This window comes from Balaenoptera physalus, assembly GCF_965194825.1.
Source record: "Balaenoptera physalus genome assembly, chromosome: 12".
NCBI lineage: Eukaryota > Metazoa > Chordata > Mammalia > Artiodactyla > Balaenopteridae > Balaenoptera > Balaenoptera physalus.
Genome location: NC_138897.1, coordinates 72,921,483 through 72,944,058, shown reverse-complemented (window position 1 = coordinate 72,944,058; position 22,576 = coordinate 72,921,483). Strand labels below are relative to the sequence as shown.

The 22,576-nt window shown below is 47.4% G+C and overlaps 1 pseudogene across 1 annotated transcript; it reads right to left on the bottom strand.

The window, feature by feature from the left end:
• Positions 1-15,664: 15,664 nt before the first annotated feature.
• On the bottom strand, positions 15,665-21,946 carry LOC309639865 (lactoylglutathione lyase pseudogene; annotated as a pseudogene). Its single transcript has one exon. The product of its transcript is annotated as a lactoylglutathione lyase pseudogene (transcript).
• Between the last annotated feature and the right edge of the window lie 630 nt (positions 21,947-22,576).

Here is a 22,576-nt window from a genome sequence, read left to right as displayed (position 1 = left end):
GTATAGTTCAATGACGCTTTAATAAAACAGGACATAACAGAGAAATCATTAGGAATTACATATGATAAGAGATTGGAGCTGAGCCTCTGTAATGGCGGAAGGGACATTAGAAAATTACCCCCAAGCATTTGCAAGTAAACCAACTGCTTCCTTCCCCCATGAGACGCCTGAGAAAGCTTAATTGTGCCATGAGCCCTGGGGATCCATCTCTGTCAGCCCAGCGATTGGGGGACAATTTACAGTAAGTGACAAGGCAGGGGGTTGTCTTGCCTGGAATGTGCCCTTCGTGTTTCTCCATCCGGATGCCTTGAACATATGTTATGCCCTCTCCAATTCTCGATTTTCCTCTCCTCTCTCTTCACCACTGGCCTCCTTTCCCCTGAGATTTGTCCCCCAAGGGACCCTCAGGAGGGTCCACCTCGGGATTTGATGCTCAGAGGCAGGGAGGATGGGAGACAGCTGGACACAGTAGGTAAAAACTCAGGCTTTGGAGAAAGACAATTGAAGAAGGAATCCCAGCCCTTCTCCTGGGTCTTGAGCAAGTGGCTTCACCTCCCTGAGCCTCCCTTTCCTCATTTTATTAATTAATTAATTTATTTATTTATTTGGCTGTGTTGGGTCTTCGTTGCTGCCTGCAGGCTTTCTCTAGTTGCAGCAAGTGGGGGCTACTCTTCGTTGCCGTGCGTGGGCTTCTCATCACGGTGGCTTCTCTTGTTGCAGAGCACGGGCTCTAGGCACGCGGGCTTCAGTAGTTGTGGCTCATGGGCTCAGTAGTTGTGGTTCGCGGGCTCTAGAGCGCAGGCTCAGTAGCTGTGGCACATGGGCTTAGTTGCTCTGCGGCATGTGGGATCTTCCCGGACCAGGGCTCAAACCCGTGTCCCTTGCATTGGCAGGCGGATTCTTAACCACTGCACCACCAGGGAAGTCCCCCTTTCCTCATTTTAAAAACGGACATATGACTATCTGCTTCACAGGTGGGTGCTTCATTCATTCAATAAATATTTGTTGGGGGCCTACTGTGCAGGGAGCAGCAAGGCCAGAATGAGGGTGAGGCAAACGAGGCATTCTCTCTGAGTGCAAAATTTAAGGGGGCACCAAAACACTCAGTCCTCAAGATAAATAACTTCTTAATAATTTTTTTTTTTTTTGGTCGAGCCACGTGGCTTGTGGGATCATAGTTCCCCGACCAGGGATCAAACCCAGGCCCACAGCAGTGAAAGCCCATGTCCTAACCACTGGATAACCAGGGAATTCCCCAAGATACATAACTTTTTGATGCAATATTTTTTAAGTCAAAATGAATGCCCCAAATCCATAATGAACAAAATATCAAAATTGTATACAAAGACACGATCCATAAACAGAGCCAAGCCATGGTAGAGCTGGACACCAAGGAAAAGATCAGCAATAGCACTGACCCTGTATTTGTTTAAAATTTTAATACTTTGTTTCTTGTGAATTTTTGTATTAATTTTGATTTCTTAAAATACTGCATTAAAACATTATTCATCTTGATGACTGAGATTGTATGTGTCCCCCACTCTTAAATTTTGCACCCCAGAGAGTGTCTTGCTTGCTCCACCCCAGTCCTGGTCCTGCAGGGCAGTGTGTAAAGTATGTCAAGTATTAGGGAAAACAGCAAAAACCAGACAGACCCACACATTACCCCACGGAACTCTTTGTTTAGTAAAACAGGCAGACAGAAGCAAGTAAACCAATAAATAGAATAATTATAAACTACCATAAGTCTAATAGTAGGAACATGGCACTGAGAAAGGTAATAACCTGCTCAGGTAATGATCACTGACACCATATCCAAATTCCAAGTTTGAAAAGCCCTTATTGTTCTCACCTGTAGAATCCTATTGTACATTAAAGGGTTAACTCAGCAGGTTTTGCATGTTCAACCCTGAATAATCCAAAGAATGGACTTGACTGGCTCTTGGGCGATTACCTCTAAGCCCTTGAGATATTCTCACTAATAGGAGTGTCTTTGTATACCTGGGACACTGGGCCACACCTGGCCAGATAGTATGTGTTAACAGTGTGATTTATGGAGGGCCCTTGAACACTGGTGTATCATCTGACCTCTGGAGGGGCAGGAGACTGAGTTATTAAGGTCAGTTTGTAGGTGCTCCATGCCTATGTGACTGACGCCCTGTAAAAATGCTGGAAACCAAGGCTCAGGGGAGCCTCCCTGGTTGGCAATACTCTGTATGTGCTGTCACACACAATTGCTGGGGGAAAGAAGCACCGTCCTCACGACTCCACTGGGAGAGGACAACAGCAAGCTCACGCCAGATCTCTCCTGGACTCTGCCTTAAATGCCTTTTTCCTTTGCTGATTTTATTCTGCATCCTTTCACGTAATAAACCGTAACCATGCGTCCTTTCTAGTAAAGCACTTGCAGGGACTCTATGCAACTCATTTATTGAACTTGAGGGCTGTCTTGGGGATGTTGGACACACTTGTTCTGATCTCTCCCAGAACCCACCACAGTTCATGATTCTGTATTTGTTTGTATGGTCATGTGACCATAGACTAGACTCTGGTCCAGGGAGCCGTGGGTGGGTGAGCAGGGATGAGTAACTATTTCCACAGGCCTGGGCCCCTGGCCCTGCAGGCTCCATGTCCATGTTCACACTGCCCTCTACACTACACCCCTTACTTTATATTTGCTTTGAATAATATATATTATCTCCCCACCTTGGCAAGGCTGCAAATTATCACCATCAGGCTCCAAGCAAGATGAAATGTCGCCAACAGTCAGTTTCTCACATAGATTAGGGGATCCTGTGCCGAGGGGAGATGGGTGGAGTCGGATGGGAGCTCTTTGGGAGAGGACTGAGCAGTCGAGCTCTGGAACCCGGCTGCCTACAGTGGGTCCCACCTGTGCCCCCCTCACCTGTGTGACCTTGGCAGGGGACCTCACTTCTCTGAGCCTCAAGTTCCTCATCCGCTCCATGGGGTAGTAACAGACCCCAACTTAGAGGGGTGATGTGAGGACCAGGTGAGAGAATTAGCTTGGAGCCTGAACAGTATGAGAGCTTTATACCTGTTAGCATTACAGGAATGCAGGTGGGAGAGGTCATCACTCAGAGACCAGGCACCTAGGCCTAAGCCCCGAGCACACCTGCTCCCCAAGCCCTACGTATCCCTCCAAGGTCACGCACTGGGGAGAGCAGAGGGACAGTTCTAAGTGGTACTCTGGCGGTGCAAGGGTCTCTGGACCGAGATGTTTGGGCTCACCTGGGTCATCTCCTCCCTCTCCTCCTCCCTCCCCATCCCACCACCTTTGAGTCTCTCCAGGTATGTCCCACTGGTACCCACCTTTGGGGTGCGCTATGGAGCCCTGAGCCCTGCAGGGAAATGGAGTGAATGGTGGTCAGAGCCGTCCACTTCCTAACTTAACTGGTGCCTGCCACTGCCTTTGTTAGCAATTCTGATTTTCCTTCACAAACGATCTTAAAACCTTGCTGGGACTTCCCTGGTGACACAGTGGTTAAGAATCCACCTGCCAATGCAGGGGACACGGGTTTGAGCCCTGGTCTGGGAAGATCCCACACTTCGCGGAGCAACTAAGCCCCTGCGCCACAACTACTGAGCCTGTGCTCTAGAGCCCACGAGCCACAACTACTGAGCCCATGTGCTGCAACTACTGAAGCCCGCGTGCCTAGAGCCGGTGCTCTGAAACAAGAGAAGCCACCGCAATGAGAAGCCCGCACGCCACAATGAAGAGAAGCTACCGCTTGCCGCAACTAGAGAAAGCCTGTGCGCAGCAACGAAGACCCAATGCAGACAAAAATTAATTATTAATTAATTTTTAAAAATTTAAAAACAAACAAACAAACAAAACCTTGCTATCAGGTGTCCTCCAAGCATCTGCAGAGACCACCCCTCCCCAAAACGGAAACAGCCCCAACGGAAAAGGTCCCCCCAAGAGCCTATACTTTCTTCCTCACTCAGCGCTAAACTTCTCTAGATTTCTGAAATTTCCCAGGCGTGAGAGACCCTGCAGTTCATCTTCCCTTGACGCACCCACGACCCAGGTGATGAAACCAGCCCGGGCGGGCCATTCATAGCTGAGAACATTTACCGAGCGGTCTCACCCTGTGCCGTGCACTGAGCTGGCCACTTAAGAGCATCATCTCATCCGAGCCTCATGTGGCCTGTGAGGCAGGGCTGCTGCTGACCCCGTGGTCCTGGACGAAATTCAGGCGCAGAGTGGTGGAGCCACTCCCACCTGTGGGGAAGCCCAGAGTTCCATGGCTGCTAGTGGAAGAGCCGGGATCAAGACCAGGCCTGACTGGCTTCAAGACAGGTAGTGAGCTCCCCGTTGCTGGAGGTATCCAAGAGTCTTCATAATCACACAGCAAGAAGGTAGTAGAGGGAACTGAGGAAAAGGGAGACTCCAAGAACAAAGCCACATGAAGAGGCTCTCTCTACAAAAGGGCTTCTCCACTCCAGGACCACTGACATTTTGGACTGGATAATTCTTTGGGCGGGGCGGGGGGGCTCTCTTGTGCATTGAAGGGTGTTGAGCAGCATCCCTGGCCTCTACTCCCCAGATGCCAGTAGCAAACCCCTAGTTGTGGTAACCAAAAACATCTCTAGATAGTGCCATGTGTCCCCCAGGAGAAGGGGACGGGCACAGAATCTCCCTTGTTTGAGAAACTCTGCCCTGCAAGAATTCCTGGAAAAGTCAGTAGACAGCCATGAAGACCAACGCTGACAAGGAAGTGCAGTTTTACACCCAGCAGCGCCTTCGTGGGAGACAGCTGTGCACTGCAGCAGCCCTTATATCACGGCAGAAATGCTGTATATCTGCTCCCACTATCAGCATCCCAGAGCGGCAGGAGGAATATCTGTTCATGTGTAGAAAATACAGAGAGAGAGAGAGATGGGAGGAAGAGAGAGGGAGGGAGAAGGAGAGTGGGGAGGGAGGGAGGGAGGGAGGAAAGAAAGAAGGAAGGAAGGAAGGAAGGAGGAAAGGAAGGAAGGAAGGAGGAAGGAAAGAGGAAAAATCCCATGACCCAAAAACCTGACATCTGAATATAGGCATTATTTGACCTAATGTAACAAAATTGTGCCATTAGTACCAGACCAGCCCCCTCCAACTCTGAGCTGCTACAATAGTACCTTGGTAAGGCTGGACATATTGAAGAGTCTGTGCATGACAGACCTGGAAGGACCCTTAGAAAATGGCGATCTGGGAGCTAATCCTGGGCTGTGTTTTGCAGGGTCGGGGGTGTTGGCCGCGGGCATCTTTTTTTTCACCACCCCCATCCCCTCGCTACCCTTCTCCCCCAACTATCTGCCCCAGAGGCTGATGCGTGTGGACTGCAATGGACTGTCTTGCCTTCTGCCTTCTGGTTGGGCTCTGCCAATGCGAGGTCCAGAAGGAAATGAGAAGTGGGTGGTGGAGGGGGGGAATGGAGGTCAGGGTACTTATCCTCTCTGCTCCTACCTGCCAGGGTCTCTGAGAGGTGGCTGCATCCCTTCACTGAGAGTCTCAGCCCCTGCCTGGAGACCACGTAACCCTTATCCCTCCCTGGTCCCATCTTCTGGTCTAGGAATGATGCTGGTACCCTCTGTAACTAGACCCCAGAGATTGTGCTATCCTGTGTGGTTTCCCTATACCCTGCCCACACCTTTGTAAGCAATTCCTTTATTAAACTCTCCTTGAATTATCCCGATTTGTGTGTGCTGTGTGTTTCCTGCTGGGGACAAACTGGTGAACCATGTGATTCTTTGTTCAAACAAAATCATATGCAAAAACCCAGTAGATAAAACAGACCAAGGCAGGGCTCCTCCATCCATGCAACATGCATTTGTCTGGTGTCCGTCCTCTGCCAGACGCCGCGTGCTGGGGGCTAAAGAAGCACTGGGGAGGGAGAGAAACAGGGCTCCTGCCAGCTGGAGGGTAGAGTCTTACAGGTGGCAGAGGTGGGGCCAGTGGCCTGAGCTCCTTGGACCCATGTAAACACCTGCCATCTGGTTCCATCTGTCCCACCCCTATTTTTCAGATGCGGAACTTGAGGCCCAGAGAGGGAAAGGGACTTGCCCAATATTTAAGACGGTCCAACCTTCTGGAAGTCGATTCTACAATTGGAATCCTGCCTTCTTTGTTTCTAGGCATGGCTAATATTTAGTGAGCTGTTACTGGCTGCTGGACCCTTGGCCGCATACACCCATCACCGAATCCCCTACCAGCTGTGAGGTGGGAACAGTTGTTACCCCTACTTGATAAATAAGGCTTGGAGAGACGGAACATCCTGCCCAAAATCACACAGCAAGAGCCAGGGCTGGGACTGGAACCCGGGATGTGCAGCACTGAATCCAGCGCCTCTCCTCCTCTCCCCTTCTCCCCCTCTCCCCCTGCTTCAGAGAAGAGGGGGCCGTGAAAACTGTCACCCTTCAGAGAAGTGTCTTAGGGCATGGTTCCTCATCATCCTGTGACCATAAGGAAGATCCTCTGTGGCCAGCTCATCCCCCTGAGACAGAACAAGGAGAGAAGTGCAGGGGGTGGGCACAAGCCTCTCGGATCTGCCAGGTTTGGGTCCCAATTTCAAAACATTTTTGGCTGGAATGAAAACAATGCAGAAGCCAAGGTCAGTCTAGTTCCTGAGAAGGGCTCAGAATTGACAGGAGAGTCTCTCAAAGTGGCCCCCACACACACACCCAGCCTGAAACCCCACCATTGGAATTGTTTTTGTACAAAGCGTAGCATGCGCTCCTCAATGGAACACAGAGAATGGGAGTAGATTACCTGGATGTAGGGACACGTCAAGGGTAAGGAATAAAGGACCAACATTTCTTTTTATTAATTTTACTTTTTTTTTTAATTAATTTATTAATTTATTTATTTTTGACTGTGTTGGGCCTTTGCTTCTGTGAGGGCTTTCCCTAGTTGCGGCAAGCGGGGGCCACTCTTCATCGCGGTGCGCGGGCCTCTCACTATCGCGGCCTCTCTTGTTGCGGAGCACAGGCTCCAGACGCGCAGGCTCAGCAATTGTGGCTCACGGGCCCAGCCGCTCCACGGCATGTGGGATCTTCCCAGACCAGGGCTCGAACCCGTATCCCCTGCATTGGCAGGCAGATTCTCAACCACTGCGCCACCAGGGAAGCCCAGGACCAACATTTCTTGAGCATCTACTACGGGCCTTCAATTAGGAGGACTCAGTAAATATTAGTTTAATATCACATAAGTCGTATCACTTATTCCTCACAACAGGGCCGTGAGGTGGGCATCACTAACTTTATATTTACAAATAAGGGAACCAAGGCTCAGAGAGGGTAAATGACTTGCTCAAGGTCACACAGCCGATGGGTCGCAGGGCCAGGTTGGATCTCTGCCCTAATGCCTAAGCTGTCTTACTTTCCATCACACCTACTAACACCTAAGGTTGGGGAACCTACTTTAAGCCTAGGGAGAAATGTCCAAAGAGGTAGGGACAGAAAGTGGAGATATTGGAAGGACAGCCCCAATTTTGAGAGGCTCTATGACATGAATTAGCTGTGTGATCTTCCCCGAGCTGGTCCTCAGTTTCTTTTCAAGAAGAAAGTGCTGAACTTGACCACCATCCCCCTTAGTTTCCTCCTAGCTCTGACATTCTGCACACCGCCAATTCACTGATGGAATTCAAGACTAGTTTATCCAAACACATTTTGGTCGATCGGCAGGTTTCAACCTAACTGAATATTGTTGACAAGGAGCACTTTAAGAAGGAAAGGAAGGTACACGTAATGGGCAGAAAGAGGAGGCACCCTCTGCCCATCTCACCTGTCCTCCATCTGTGCCCCAGAGCAAGGCACTGGGGTTGGGGGGCGGTCTTTTCCCTCAGGATGAAGACATGGGAAAACAGGCAAGACAAATAGCCCTCGCAGACTATGATTTGGACCAGCTGTTGCTGGGCTCCGTTTCCGGTTACTTGTTCCATGGAGGGTGGAAGCGGGGGACGAGCATCATGAGGGCTGAGCTGGGTCCCAGAGAGGGGGCTTGAAGTCCTCCTGTGTTGACCAGCTCCTACCCAAGTTGAGATCTCAGAACTTCCACCCTGCCCCCACTCCTTGCACACGTGGCCAGCTCACCCTGAGGCTGTTAGAAGCAGAGGCTTACCTCTCTGAACAGATCAATTCTCAATAAGACCCCTTTGATGGTCTAATTATCCTGGGCTCACTGTTCTATGTTACGTAAGGAGACTGATCGGTATTTCTGAAGAATTAACACATTCCTCCAGCCAGGTCTCAATGGTGAGTACAACGTTATCCCTCCTTCTACACCTGTAACCAAATCATCCTCACTATCCAAGCCCAAACGTGGTCAGTGTAACTTGGAGGTCTCCTATTCTGAGAGTGTCATCAAACAGTGGTTTGTGGGAAATTCCCCACCTGCAGGCTGTTTGTGAGAGAATCACAAAAGGACATTTAAAAAAATTTACCTCCAGTATGGTATGAGTCTACAACATCCAGGAAAGGATAATCAGTGGCACAAAGCTATACAAAGAAAAAAGAAATTTGATCTGACCTTTAAACTGTAGGTAGGATTTGGTAGATAAGTGAAAGAAGGGAGGACATGCCCAGAGGGGAAACAGAGAGCAAAGGTGTGAAGTTAGGAGTGAGTTGGTGATGTGGCAGAATAGGAAGGAAGAGGAACCAGGCCCAGGGAGAAAGGAGATGGCCCCAGGAGTAAAGGGAAACACGTTTTAATAGATGGAATGGGGCTAGATTATTAAAACCCTTGAAAGGCAGGCAGGTGAAGTTTCTATTTATTTGACATAGTAGATGATAAGGAGCCTCAGAAGATGTTTAAGCAGGGGAGTAATACAAAATACCATCAATCCTTATTATTCATGGGTTCTGTATTTGCAAATTCGCCTACTTGCTAAAATGTACTTGTAACCCCCAAATCAATTTCCACAGTCATTTGTGATCATGTGCAGAGCAGCAAAAATTTAAGTCACCCGTTGTGAACATTCCCAGCTTGGGCTGAGCGAGGTGGCACTCTGCCTTCCTGTTTCAGCTCTCATATTGTGAACAGGTGTCCTTTTGTGGTCTAAATGGTGCCACATTTTTTGCATTTGTATGCTTTTCGTTGGTGATTTTGCTGCTTTTGTTTGTTTCTTTGTTCATTTCATTTTGCTGTTCAGCTATCTAGTGTTCCTAAGTGCAAGAAGGTTGTGATGTACCTTGTGGAGAAAATACATGTGTCGGAGAACCTTTATTCAGGCAGGAGCTATAGTGCTATTGACTGTGAGTTCAGTGTTAATGAATCAACAATATATATTAACTCAGGTGTCTTTAAACAGAAACACACATAAAACAAGTTTATGTATTGATCAGTTGATAAAAATGTTGTGACCAGAGACTTTCAGGAACCTAACCCTGTATGTCACCTAGGAGCAATGTTTCAGTATTCACCAGTTCAGTGTTTGATACTACTTTATAAAACTTAACTAGCTTGAATAACAAGAATCAACTGTAGCAGTGTTTGGGAACTGGATGGAGGCCACAAGACCATCAAGAGGAAACACCTCTTGAGAGCACGTGCACTAGAGCCAGTTTCTGGGTTTGCATCCCTGCTCTGCCACTTGTTAGCTGTGTGGCCTTGGGCAAGTCACTTAGCCTCTCTGTGCCATGGTTTCTCATCTGTAAAACTTTGTTATGGGGTGGGTAGGAGAATCTCAAGGTGTCAATATTTGTAAAATATTTAGAACACTACCTGGGACATCATGAACACTCTTTGCATGTTTCGTGTTTGTTAAATAAATGAAGAAAGGAACAAAAGAAAGAGAAACCAACTTATTTCACAGGTGAGGAAACTGAGTCGGGGATAGGAAGAACTTGCCACAGCTGGATTATTAGCAGAGCTGCTGGGGTCTTTCCAACGATGGTGTGGGATGAGGCTGGCCCCGGAGAACCCGTTCCCAGACTGTTGTGATGACACTCTGATGCAGAGACGCAAGGGGGAGGTGGCCGCAGCAGGCACAGGAGCAAACCCACAGTGTGACCCAGGGACCCACAAAGTCCCCATCATGGGAGCCACTCCCCATCATCCCTCTGCCCACAAAGCCCCACGTTCCACTTCAAGCCACAGGCCAGATGGATTCTAGAGAGCTCTAAAGGTACGCCTCTCTATCTCGCCCTTTAAGAATTACTAGGGATCTCCAGGCTGTGCCGCGGAGGAGCAAGAAATACTACCAAGCTCGGCCAGAAACCTAATGAGAAACCGAACATGGCCAGACAGAAGTTTCACAAGAAATACTGGCCCGGGCTCCTGAGAAGAACAGCGGGCACGGCGGCCGAGCAGGTGGCCTGCCATCTCCCCCCACCCCGTGAATCAATCGTGCGCAAGGCTACCTAGTGCGGGGAAGTAGATAAAGGCAAGATATACGACAGGAGGGGCCCAGGGCTGATGAAAGGGGAAGAGAAGGCAGCTTAAATCAAGGGGCAAGTGCAGCGAGAGAGGGGAGATAACAGGATTTGTGTTTATTGTTAACAAGGAGAATCGGCTGAGGTGCTGGGGCCGTGAGATGCGTGCGCACTCGGAGAGGAGGGCGGGGAGCGGCCAGAGGGAGAGAGCCTGGTGCCCCCAGTGAATCACGGAAGCTCTGGGGGGCAGGCAGGGAACCCGAGCCAGAAACAAGCGCCCGAAAGGGCAAAATCCCTCCTGGTCCATTTGGTTATGTCCATAACTGCCTTTCACCATCTGCCCTTTGTTTCCACACTTTGCTGGGCATCTAAAAGATATCCACACTTTTAGAGCACTCTAAAAGATATCCACAACTGCCACCTCCACCCACCATGGGCTCCATCAGGATAGAATTCAAAGCGCACGTTGGAACCATACACACAACAGCAAATGCTTACTGGGAACTTCCTCTGTGCCTGTGGCTGAGCGAAGAGCCTCCCGTGTCTTATTCCAGCCAACATTCACTCCAGGACTGAGGGCCCCGGGGTTGTTCCCATTGTACAGAGGAGGAAACTGAGGCTCACAGAGGCTAAGGAACTGACCCAACGCCATAGAGTGGCACTGGAATTCCAGCCCAGGCAGTCTGGCTCCAGAGGCCACCTGGATTCTAGACTGACTCGGTTGCCATCCCTATTATCCACATCTAAAGGGAGATTGTGGGGCTGCATCACATCCTCTCGGTGTCTCTGTGGCAGACGGTTCCATGCACACTGGCCGTGTCCCATCTCAAGGACAAGCCAGGGAATCGCTCCACTGTTTTGCCAATGGGTCTTCCCCAAACTGCAGAAACAGCTCAGCTCTCCAGCAGGTGCAGCCAGGAAGCAGGGGGAGTTCCCCCTCCACCGGGGGGTGGGGTGGACAGGCGTTGGGGGGTGAATGCTACCCCAGTCCCTCAGAGGGACATTTCTGAGGCATTCTCAGCACACCTCCTCGGAGGGTGTCTCACAGGGTGGAGCCCTGTTGCCCGGAGACACACCAGCTCCCTACAGCCCGCCATGCTGGCTCCTCCTCCTTCCCACTTCCCCGCCCCCTCGCTCCTGCTTCCTGCACCTCCTTCCAACGAGACCTCAGCATCCAAACCCTCATCTTGGGCTCTGCTTTGTGAGGGGAACCCAGACTGAGACAGGACTCCATCTACCTTAAATACATGACAATACAACAGCAGGACTGGCTAAGCCAAGACATAGGTTGAGGAGGTATATAAGGAAGGGTATTCCCCTTAATCTCTTATTCTTCCACAGCCCAGAAAATAAGAACTTTGGCCAATACCTTTTCCCCACCCAGAGAAGTGCTGGGGGAAATACTTCTATCTTTCTTTTCACTCTTGACTTTTTGCCCAACCTGCTGGTGACAGCTTGGCTTCCGAGAGCCACGATGTCTAATGGGTGGCACTGCCCATCCTCCAAAGCAAGAAACCACCCCCATGGCCAACGGGTCACTCTTGCTCACTTGGGCAGCCTGGGCCACAGCTCCAGGGGCTGACCCTGACTTCCTGTTGTCCATGTAGGAAGCCCCCTAAAGGGCTTCTTCATGGACAGAGGCCTGGCATCCTCAGCTTCTCAGCTGGGACACAGTGATAAATCCCGTGTAGGGGTGAGTGGTGGGAATGAACCCTCTGAAATGTAAAGAAAGAACTTTGAAACAGGAAAGAGGGTTTTCCTAGCCTGGGAACTCCTGCAGAGTTTCCATCAAGGCCCGAGACGGCTACATCATAGATCTTGTGACTCATGGTGACAACGGTCAGCTCTCATGGTTAGGACAATAGACAGGGGTCTGAGCTGAGGCTGAATCCCCCTCCCCAGAGCCCTTCTGCCCCTTGGCCTCCCTCCACCCACTGTCAATGCCTCCCTGCTCCCCCATTCTGCCCAGGAAGGTGACCTCAGTCTGCACTTGGCCACTGTGGTGTCTGCACCAAGCGGGGAAGTACACGGAAGGGCAGGTTCTTGGCCCAGTGGGGACAGTTGCCCACACACAGCTGCAGGCCCCCTGTGCCCTTGGGCCTCCAACCAATGTATCAAACACTTTAGCTTAGCTTTCACCACTGTGCCTCCATCAGTTATTGCACGCACATGCATGTTCCTACCAAGTCCTCCCAGAAGGAGACGAAAGAAAAGGCTCTTCTCCCCTGCAATGACCAAGGCACAGATCTCTTCCTGCATTAGAAAACAAAGTTCAGAGAGCCAGATTTGAGAAGATGTGAAATTGAGAACCATCTTAGGAACACACGATCTCGTTATTCAGCGCCATGTGGAGGCTTGTACAAGTTGTTAACATTTATAACTATTAACAACTTGTCTTGAAAGTACACAGAGAGCAAAAGGGTCTTGAAAAATTCTTAAGACTTTAGAAATAGTTGCCACATCCTGTAAAAAATAACTTCCCAAGAAAATCATGGCATTTGGATTGATGATCTTACCTGATGGTGGACTGCCCTTGGAATGATGTCACAATGCACATCTCTGTGTTCCCGACAGAAAAACAAACCAGAGGTGGGTCATTGGTGCTTTTCTCTTCTCCCTCCAGATTGATGGAGGGGAAGGTCTGTGACTCCCATAGATTCTTTATCTCCAACAAAAAGACGAGGGGTCTAGTTCTGTAAAGAAATGATTTTGATTTGGTGATTAGGGAAAGTAATCTCTTGAGAAGGTGGCAAAAATGCTGAAGAACTGAGACCCAAGGTTAAGAAGTCCAGCCGTCAAGGGCAGGAAGCAGAGCATTCTAGGCAGAGGCGATATCACATGCCAAGGCCCTGGGCAGGCGTGAGTTTGGCGTATTTGAGACACCCAAGGGGGTCAGTAGAACTGGAACAGAGAGGAAGTAGGTGGAGAATCCTCTCCACCCAAGGGTTTCTGGAGCGTGTATTTTAGTCTTCTGGTTATGGGAGCCAATAAAACTTTTCAAGCAGGGGAACGAGCTTTCAAAAAGCTGGAAGATCAGGATTTAAGATCTGTCACTGTTGGTGCTAACATCTCCTTCTGCTGTTCAGTGGATGCGTAACTGCAAAGCTTTGACCCCATCACCGGGTTGTAGCTTAGCACAGATGAATTTGCTTTTAAACCTCTCATAAAATCCCCTGTACTCTGTAAACAATCCGATTCCCTTGGTCCAACAGAATCAGAAAGAAAAAAATGTTTAAAGCCAAAAAAAAAAATTTTGTTTTACTTGCTCACACCCGAGAGACAGAGTTCAGAACTAGACTTCCTGGTCTGAGCCTGAGAGGCATGCTGTCTGCTGCCAGCACAGAGTGGGAAAAAGAGAAAAGGTGTTCAGAGTTGGCTGTCTACAGGGGGACTTCACTGTTTGCTGAAACTGTCAAAGAAATCACCCATATTTGGCAACTGTAATGCTGTTTGGGTAATGCCTGACACTCTGGGGGCCTGTGTTCCCCCACCTCCCAAAGCCCACTTTGCCCTTACATGCCCAGCTAAATGGATAACATGGAAAAGCCCAATGACATCAAGTGTTGGCAGGGATGTGGAGGAACTGGAGTGCTCATTTATTATGGGTGGGAATACAAAATGCTATAGTCACTTTGGAAACCATTTAGCAATTTCTTAAAAAGTTAAATATATACTTGTCATGTGACCAATTAATCCCACTCCAAGAAATTTATCTAAAAGAAATGAAAACATAGATTCTCAAAAAAGTCTTGTGCAAGAACGTTTATAGCAGCTTGTATTCATGATAGGCAAAACCCGGAAATACCTCAGGTACCTGTCCATCCACAGGAGAATAAATAAACACACTATGATATATTCATATTCTGCTGCAATAGAAAAGAAATGAGCTATTGACACATGCTACAGCATGGATACATCTCAGAAGCATTCTGCTGAGTGAGGGAAGCCAAATGCAAAAGGGCACTTACTGTATGACTCCATTTACAAGTGCTAGAATAGAAAAAACGAACCTATAGTGATAGAAATCAGATAAGGGGTTGCTTCTGGGGATGGAGGGATTGCCTGAGAAAGGCACAAGGGAATTTTCTGGAGTGGTGGACATGCTCTCTCTCAATGGGTATGTGGGTTACACAAGTGTATACCTCTATCAAATTGATCTAACTATATGCTTAAAGATCAAGATTTCACTAAATGTAAAATACATCTCATTTTTAAAGACGTAAAGATAAATAAAATTCACTTACTTTTGGCAGTCTTCTCTACCTCCTCCAGACTAGATTAGGGGCTCTTCTTGGCCTGGAAGCTCTCAGAAGCAGACCCAGAGATGAATATTTGCACGCAGGTGATTTATTTGGTAGGAGAGAAGAGAAGTGAGACAGGGAAGGGATATGTTATCAAGCAGGTTACCACTGCGGGCAACAGGGCTCAATCCTGTCACTCAAATGACACAGGGTGTCACCCAGAGGGGAGGGAGCTAGGGTATCTATACACCAGCTTCTTTTAGTCATTGGTTGGGGTGTAATTCACCAGCTCTTTTAGCTGACCAGAGCATGGGTAGTGCAGGTCCAATGGCCAGAGAGAGCCTCTCCCCACCCCAGGGAAAGAAATGCAGGACAAGGGACAGGGCTCCAACAGCGTCTGCTGCATGCCTCGTCTTGTTTGCTCCCATAGCCTCCTGCATGCATATTTATCCCACAGTAGTAGAAAGAATGATTAAAAGCTCAGGTGATGGAATGAGGCAGACTTGACCTCAAATTCCAGCTCTGTCACTTTCTACATGACAACTTGAGCAAATGGTTGTTCTTCCATAAAACAGGGGTCTTGCATTGTTGAGGGGATTCAATGAGTTCTTCCCTGTTCCGTGCTCACCACAGCACCAGACACATCATAGGAACTCCAATAAACACTAACAGCAATGAGCAGTATTGTTACTATCTCATTCATTCTGTTTGCCCCCAAAAGTCCGAATTAATGTTTTTCCAATTTCTCTCTTCAATTATTTTTAAGATTTAATTGTTGAAAGAGAATACATGTACATAGTTCAAAATCCAAAAGGTATTAAAGAATCAGCTGTGAAAAGTCTCCCTCCTTTTACAGTAGCCACCCAGGGGCCCTCCTCACAAGTAACCAAGATGATCAGTATGTTTGGGTATATTTCCCAAAGATATTTTCATACAGCATTCTAACATATATTTTGGGCTTGCTTCTGTTTTTCTATGCCTGAATCCAGTACAGGATGGAGTTTGATTTGGCATAACTAATATATGCATTTTTAGTTTTCTATTTTGAAATAATTTTGTTTATTTATTTATTTATTTATTTATTTTGGAAATATACATGAAGCTTCATTTTTGTTCGGGGTTCTTTACTTCCCATTCTGAAAAGTTACTTCTGAGGAACTGAAACCCCAGAAGGTAACCACAACAAAAACATATTAAGTGGTTTTTGTTTTTTGTGTGTGAAAATGATGATTCAAAGGCAGACTTGTAGACTTGTATCTCTTCAGGAGATAGAAGGCAAATGCAGCACCTGAAGGGAATTGTTCTAATTATTGCCTAAAAGAGTAAAGTTATACAACTACATTCAAGGACATAAGACAAAGCATTACTTTAAAACTAGAATGGCTGAACAGTTAGGTGAAAAACATAGCTGAAATAGGAAAGGGAGATGGACTTAAGAATAATTTGAATCGAGACAATAATCCATCAGTCCTAGATGCTTCTGTTAACTGAATATCTTGAATCACCTTGTTTCCTTTTTTACCTTCCACAATGTCTTCACTGGAATCTCAAAGCAGCATTCTCACAGAACTAAATAAAATTATCATTTTGTTAGGATTCAAAATTTCAATCCAGTAGCCATCAGGATCTTGATAAATGCCAGGCCTTTCATTTTACCATCATCAGGTTTCTTCACAAATTTGACTCCCAGTTCTTCACATCTCATACAAGCACCGTGAACATCGGGAACAGCAATTCCAATGTGACCAAATCCCCGAGGGTCTGAATTGCCACTGTGGTAACCCTGCATCTCATCATCTTCAGTGCCCCAATTGTGTGTCAGTTCAAGCATAGCTTTTCTGGAGAATGCCCATGCTACTCTTTCCTCTTCATCTTTTGGGATGTCATTTTTATCCTCCTAAGCCAAGAAATAGAGTGAAAATTTCATAGTGGGAAAATCTAATTTTTGGAGTAGTGTCATTCCAAGAATTCTAGGATAAAAATCCAGTGACTACTTAGGATCCTTAATTCGCAGCATGGTCTGCTGCAAGAGAAAATCCTTGGTGCTGGGGTCCGGGTCAGAGCAGCAGCCAAGGGCGGCCTCGTCGGTGGGTCTGTTGGACGTGGGCTGCAGCTCTGCCATGGCTGCGTTGCTGTATCGTGGACGACGGTCCCCGGGGACGCAGCAGCCACCCACACTCTGCAGGCCGCGAAGCTCCCTTTTCTGAAATCATTTTAGATTTACAGAAGAGCTACAAAGATAAAACAGAGAGTTCTGGTATATCCTTCACCCAGCACCCCCCAGTGTTAATATCGTACATGACCATGGTACACTGATCAAAACTAAGAATCTGACATTGGTGCCATACTATTAATTATACTACAGATTTTATTTGGATTTCACCCGTTTTTTCACTAAAGCAGATCCACCCCAAGAAAGCATGTTGCATTTAGTTGTCATGTCTCCTAACTCTCCTCCAGTCTGTGACAGTTTCTCACCTTCCCTTGTTTTCGTGATCTTAACACTTGTGAAGGATCCTATGCAGTTATTTTAAATTTAATGAATCTAGGGAGTTCCCTCGTGGCCTAGTGGTTAGGATTCAGCACTGTCACTGCCGTAGCCCAGGCTCGATCCCTGGTTGGGGGACTGAGATCCTGCAAGCCGCGTGGCGTGGCCAAAAAAACAAAATTTAGTGAATCTACATGTCTTGGTGTCCCTGAAGGTCACCAGGACACCTTGATGCTCCACATTTAGAACTGCTAGTGCAGGGAGAGGGCACTGAGCACTTCATTGCTGTCACGGACATGGGAAGGCTAGAAATTCAGATCTCCACCATCGCTGTGTGACGCTGGACAAGTAGCACTCCCTCTCTGGGCTTCAGACTCCCCTTCATTACAATAAAGCAGTGAAACCATATTGGCATGTCTGAAATTGTGTAGTCAAAGCAGTCTACAGACTCTAAGACCTCTTAGAGATCCCAATGTATGTTAGCATACTAGAGGCACTGAAAAGTACTGCAGTAAAGACACCTGCTTTAACGTAGTTTGACCCAGAATTGGTGAAACTATGTATTTGACTGGAGGAGTAAAATTGTTCCTATTCCACCTACCTGCAGAGAAGACCCTTTGGGACATATGGACTTGGCGATACAAAAGACCTGTGAATGGAGCTTCAGTTTGATGGGGATACAGGAGCAAGCACACTGCCCAGAAAAGGCTGACCATGAAGCCGGAGCTGGGGGGAAAGTTTGGAAGGAGGGACACAAAGGGTAAGGCTGAGCAAAGAAGAGGAGGCAGACTTCCCCTTGGCTTCCCATCCCTTCAGAGCCAGCCCAGACCCTGGGCATTGAAGGATCCACATAGAGATGTATATGGCGCCTCCTAGGAACAAAACTTGGAAATATCCATCAAAATTGGCAATGCCCTTGGCATTGAACTCAGTGATGACACGTCCCAATCCATGCACACCTGAGAACAGAGGTGTTTGTGCAGGCTAATCTCTGCCTCATTGGTTGAGGCTGAAAAAGAAGGGGAAAGTGTAAGTGTGTATTTATGCATGTGTGTGTGTACACCACGTATTACACAGCCCAACTCAAGAAGGATAGTGTGACCCTGGGAATGGTGCTTGTTTCCAGATGGAGGAACTGAGTAATCTGGAGACAGAAGTGGGAGAAACTGACTTTTCGCTGGCTACCCCTCTGCACCTTGAGTTTTATACCTACGCTGTATCACTTATTTAGTGAATTAAAATAATAGTTTCTAAAAGAATGAACACATTTTGATTTATCCATACTGTGGAATGTTGTGCTATATGCAGTTGTTTAAAAAAAAGAAAGAAAGAAAGGAAAGAATGAGGAAACTGTTTATGTACTAAAATGGAAATATCTCCAAAATACACATATATAGTGTATCACTCTTGAGTAAAAATGAGGGGTAAAGTAAGAATATAAATATATTCTGGATATATATATATGGAAAGATATAAAAAACTAAGAATCATAGTTATTCATGGGGGAGGGATTGCATAGACGTGGGAGGGAGATTTTTCACTGTCTTCCTTCAAATATATTTATATATTTTACACATAAATACATTTAATATATTTTATTATATATTTTAACAATGGATATATTACTTCCTCAAAATTAAATAAATAAATGTGAACACAGGACGTCTATATGGACTGAGATATAACAATTTTCCAGATACATTGTTAATTGAAAAAGAAGTGGGAACTCTGCTCAATATTATGTAACAACCTAAATGAGAAAAGAATTTGAACAAGAATAGATACATGTATATGTATAACTGAATCATTTTGCTGTACACCTGAAACTATCACATTATTAATCAACCATACTCCAATATAAAATAAAAAGTAAAAAAAAAAAGAATTACTTGGCAGGCAGCTTGTTAGAAAGGCAGATTTTGAGCCCACCCCCTGAGATGCTGATTCAGAGCGGCCTGCATTTTTAATGAGCCCACCTGGCCTCAGAGATTGAGAGGCAGTGGGGGAACCTCGTTTTGAGACATGATGGCCTGATTGGAAAAAAGATCCACACGAGGAAACAAAAGTCAGAGCACTCGGTGCCGGGCTGGAAGCTGGTCCAGGGTCCAGCGGGACACGAGGCAAGCAAGGTCAGCTGAACCTGGGGGTCTTCATGGAGCAGGTGACACTGGCACTGAGTAGGAATTTCCAAGGTGAGCCTGAAGACCAGTTGGCCCCCATAAAGCGTTCCGTTTTCTCCACACCCCCTCCAGCGTTTCACATACAAGTTTTAAGAGTGTCATAGAGACAGGGACTGGTGGTACCCACACCACACTCTGCACTGGTTAGCCTAGAATGTGGGGTTTGAGTGGGGCAAAAAGAGCCTTCACTTTCTATTATTTGAAACCTCTTTTAAACAACAAACATGCATTCTGTTATAATTAAGAGATAAGAAACAATAAAAATAGATAAGTTAGCTGGGGGACAAGGGTGGGGGTAGCTCCGTATGGACTACAGTGGAGGAGAAAGGAGCTGCATGCACGTGACCGTGCTTCAGAACTCGCGCCCATAAAGCAAGAAGACAGGACCCAAAGCAGCTGCAGCACATCCCACTGCTAAATCTGTCCACCTTCCTCCCTCCTGCAAGACACAGGTGACCAGACTCAGGAATTACATCCAGGATGTTCAAATTTGTGACCACAAACCCCAATCACTCAGGGTACCAGGAAATTCGGCCAGTGCCACTGTTTATCAAGCATCTCAGACGGAGGAGGGTCAGGAAAGGGAGGAGACATGAGGACTTCAGCCCTGGCCTCCAGGGGCCCACCCAGAAGTGGGTTCACCCAGCAGGGTCTGAACCACTGATCTCCATGGAAGGATGTTGGGGGAAGAGGTATTTCTCCAAGTACATTTGCAAAGGACTTTGGTTAACAGAGAGCTTTGAAACCATCCTCCGTGAGATCCTTTCTGCAGCCCCCAGCGAAGACCCTTAGTGGACAGACCAAGAAATGGGTTCTTGGAAAAGAAGGAAAAGACTTGCCAAGGTCACAGCTGGAAAGTAGAAGAGGCTACATTCAAATTCTGGTCTGTCCACCCCAAAGCCGTGCCATTGACACCACATAGAAGCAGCGATGGGATTCACCAGACCACGGAGAACCCATTCATTTATTCAGCACAAATGGAACCAGTTATTTTGCACCTGCAATGTGCCAGGCCCTGACTCCAAGAGCTCAAAGATTCCTTCGCTATTTAACATAATTTACTTAATGCCCACTCTGCTCCAGGAACTGGGCAAGGCGCTGGGGCTACAAAGGAAGACAAACAGGCATGGTCCCTGCTCTCAGGACCTCTGCAAGGGGAGACAGCTGCTTATCCAATCATGAAAGCAATGACTAGTCTACGAAGGAGGGATCCTCAGAGCTGATAATGAGAATTTGACCTAATCCCTGGAGAAGTGAAGCTTGTGCTGAAATCTGAAGGATGAGTGGGCATGATTATGGGAGGAGGGAAAGGAAGGGCAACCAGTCAAAGAGAATGGCATGTGTCAAGGCCCTGTGGTAGGAAGCATAAAGGACCCGAAGGTGGCTGGAACAGAGGGAAAGGGCAGTGCGAGGTCACACAGAAGAGGGGGACGATGAAAACCCACGCAGGGATCTGAGGTCAGAGAAAGGATTTGGTCTTCAAAGAGCTGGGAAGCGCTGGGAAGTCTTCAAAGAGTTCTGAGCAGGAACTGACGTGATCAGTTTGTACCCTCAAGGTGGTGGGACATGCCAATAAGAGTAAGAGACATGGAACAGGCAATCACAACCAAATAGAGATATGGATGGCAGGGTAATCCAGGTAGCTGGGCAGGTGCCTGATGTAATCTGAGGGGTCAGAGGCTACTGGAGGAGGTGATGCCCTGAATGGGACATTTCTTAAATCTATCACAGAATCCCAGTTTTGAAAGTTTCAAACCAACTCCTTCTAACAGGGTTACAGACCCATTTCAGAGATGAGGCCCAAGTACTCCAGGTGACTTTGGCAAAGCCGCAGAGCTCCATGGTGGCAGACCAGAGACCAAAAGCCCTAGGGGGTTCCCAGGCTCTCCTGGCTGGATTAACTTCCTAATTTGTCCGTAAGCCTCGGCAAGAGCCATGATGTCACTGAGACCTGATGCGGGCAGAATTCTGGGCTGACCCCAGGGTCTGAGTCTCTAACCCACAAGGTGGGAGGTGAGACAGGAGCTGGACACCCACACTCCTCCCCAGAGAACCCCTTCCTCTTAGCTGGAGAGTTCCCCGCAAAGCTGTCTGAGCAGCGCCACAGGGAGGCATTTAGGTGAGAGGACCCCAAGGAACCTTCACAGTAAATTTCAACGAAGGCTGAGGCTGATGGGAGAAGGGATTATTGGCTCTGCTCTCTGGAGGGAAGTTGATGGAGATTAGTGAGCGAGTGGGCAGCTCAAGGAAAGGGACATTTCTAGCCCCTTTCCTATTAAGCAGAGGACACTCCTGATGCCTGTGGATCCAGGCAGAGCCCTACTGGGAGCAGTGACAATAGCTCCATAAAAATAAATCTATATAGGGCTTCCCTGGTGGTGCAGTGGTTGAGAATCCGCCTGCCAATGCAGGGGACTCGGGTTCGAGCCCTGGTCCGGGAAGATCCCACATGCTGCAGAGCAACTAAGCCCGTGAGCCACAACTACTGAGCCTGCATGCCACAACTACTGAAGCCTGTGCGCACTAGAGCCCTTGCTCCACAATGAGAAGCCACCGCAATGAGGAGCCCGCACACTGCAACAAAGAGTAGCCCCCACTCGCCACAACTAGAGAAAGCCCTCATGCAGCAATGAAGACCCAATGCAGCCAAAAAAAAAAAAAAAAAAAAAAAACCTATATAAAGAACTCTTACAATTCAACCACTAAAAGACAAACAACCCAATTTTAAAAAAATGAGCAAAGGAGCTGAACAGAGATTTCTCCAAAGAAGATACGCAAATGACCAAAAGCACATGAAAAGATGCTCAGAATCGATTTCTCCAAAGAAGATACGCAAATGACCAAAAGCACATGAAAAGATGCTCAGAATCAGTAGTCATCAGGGCACCGCAAATCAAAGGCAGTAAGATCCCACTTTGCACCCACATGGATGGCTAGAATCAAAAATATGGATAATAATAAGTGTTGACAAGGATGTGGAGAAATTGGAACACTCATACACTGCTGGTGGGGACGTAAAATGGTGTAGCCACTGTGGAAAGCAGTCTGGCACAAGTTAAACATACAGTAACCATATGACCCAGCAATTCAACTGCTATTTGTGTAGACATTTACCCCAAAGAACTGAAATCAGGTGTTCAGAAAGACACTTGTAAACCAATGTTCATAACAGCATTATTCATTATTCACAATGACCAAAAGGTAGAAACAACCCAAATATCCATCAGTGGATGAATGGATAAGCAAAATGTGGTATGCCCATACAGTGGAATATTATTCAGCCGTAAAAAAGGAAT